A 2,251-nucleotide genomic window follows, 5' to 3' on the forward strand; every position below is an offset into this window, starting at 1 on the left:
CCTTCGCCTCTCCCGGTCCCCGCCGGCTCTCCAAGCCCTGCTTCACCGCTCCTTGCAGCCTGGGGCTCCGTCTCCTCCTGCTCTTGAAGCCTTCCCCTCTGCAGCGCGTCCCCCGCCCGGCCTGTGCCGGAGCTGCAGGGGCTGCTCCCCGGCCCCCCGCCTCCTCCCCACGCCCCTTCAGCCGCCCCCAAGCCAAGCTGCTCCAGCTGCACAAGGGCCCTCAGAGGCGCCTTCAGTGGGGACCAGGGCTCCCCCTGAGCAACAGCTCCCGCACAAGAGAGCCAACTAATTGCTGTCTGTGCCCTCAAAGTAAAAAAATAACAAAAAGAGACAAAAACTCAAGATACATCCCCTCCAAACAGGCCTGCTAGCTATTTCAGCTCACCAGCAACACATAACAAGGACTTTTCTCTTCTTCACGGGGTACCAGGAGGAGTCATTTCCACAAAGCTTCAGGGAAATAGCACTTACCTGGGGAAGGACGCCGTTATTAGCTCCCCGAGCCCCAGCAAGCGCCGTCACTTTCCTCACACCCACAGCTCAGCACTCCAGACAACTTGCCAAACAGCAGCAGCAGCAGCAATACAAAACACGGGAGAAATCAAAGTCTTCCCCTGCCTAGGTCTGGGCAATTTATTGTTATTTCTTGTTTAGCCAGAAAGAACAGCAGAGCGAAGGGGCTGATGCTGGGCCCACGGCGTGCATTCCCTGGGAGGAGGGATGTGGCCATTTGAAAAGCTGCAATGCCTCTTGGAGGGGGAGAGAGGGTCCCTGCAAGACACTCTCAGCAAACCTTCCTTCTGCTGGGGTGATTCCTGTGCCGTGAAAGATACTTCCCACCCCAGCAACCTGCACAGATGGACCCGCAGCAAAGAGCTCTTCCAGAGATAAAGCCTTCTGGAGATGCAGAGCCCTGCCTCCAGCTCCCTGCTCTGCACCGCTGAGCAGGGCAGTTCCAGCAGAGCTAGGGCAGTTGGGCAGCTGACCTCATCCCACGGAGCATCACCTCTGAAGCACCAAGACCACGTCAGGCAGTTTAGGCAGACAAGAGCAACTGTGGAAATACCACTTCTTCAATGCTCTTGTGCTTGCGGGGATGCCTGGTGCAGCTGAGGGAGCGCTGTTGCGGCACCGTGTGAGGAGAGAGCTGGAGGCTGCCTCACCGGGACCACGGCTGTCACAAAAAGTGCCCCAAATAGCACCACGCAGGAGAGAGGTCAGCCCATTACTCCCATGTGTTCACCATCCCCTCTCTAAAGAGAGCTTCCAAACATGGAGGCCAGTTTAGCCCTCTTCCCCAAATACCATCACCTCAGCTGCCTGCTTCTGCACTTCCCAAAGCCGGGGAAGGTGCTGCTCCACTCCTACCCACCACACTGGAGTGGGTAGTAAAGTCCAGAGTGGGAGCCCTGCTCATCGGGGAAGGCTGGGCAGGGCACAGGCTGCTGCCGTCTCCCGGGGTGGGAAGTGCAGCCCACAGCCCTGCGGTAGCTTTCCAGCCCGCTGTCTCAAAAGGCCAACTCTCGTTCACCAGGTAGGAGCCAGCACCCACCCAGAGGCACGGACACTGGGGTGCTCCTGGCCAGGCTCAGGCTCTGAGGCTCGTCTTGGCTTTATGAAGCACAGTGCCTTCGAGCAGCCACACGCTCAGTTAGGATGGTAAAACAAAAGCCTGATTTTTTACCATCTCCCTCTCATTTCTAGTTCCCTGGTGGTGAGCAAAGGGGCTCGAGCAGCAGGACCAGCTGCTGGTGACTGCAGAAGGGGGAAGCACAGAGGGACAGAGCCTGTGGGACACCTCGCTGTTGCTAACCCTCAGGAAGACACAGGATCAAGATGGAGAAAGCAATGCTTTTCTCACAGTTCAGAACAAAGGTCAGGTATGAAAAAGGCATCGAATAAGTCAATATATACATGACAACATTTATTAGTCATTTTTACACATCACACAGTGGCAGACGCACCCTGAGAGGAGCTGGCTCTTGGACCCTTCTGCCTCCAGCCCGCGGGGCTGGCCCTGGGCTGGGACCATAGGCAATGTCTGACACGTTCTGCAGGGCAGAGCTGGGTCCTGCTCAGCTCCCAGGATCAAGTTAAATAGACTGTTTAATATCGTACAAGGGGCACACCCTGGATAATAGCCATTAAAGTTGATGGGATTCAGTTCCTTGCACCACAGAGGAGAAGGGAGAGCCCAGGCAGAGCCCCTCGCGTCTCACTGGATAACCCCATCTCCCAGAAGCTCCTTTCA

The sequence above is a fragment of the Pygoscelis adeliae genome, unplaced genomic scaffold, assembly GCF_000699105.1.
Source record: "Pygoscelis adeliae isolate BGI_AS28 unplaced genomic scaffold, ASM69910v1 Scaffold244, whole genome shotgun sequence".
In the NCBI taxonomy this organism is placed as follows: Eukaryota; Metazoa; Chordata; class Aves; order Sphenisciformes; family Spheniscidae; genus Pygoscelis; species Pygoscelis adeliae.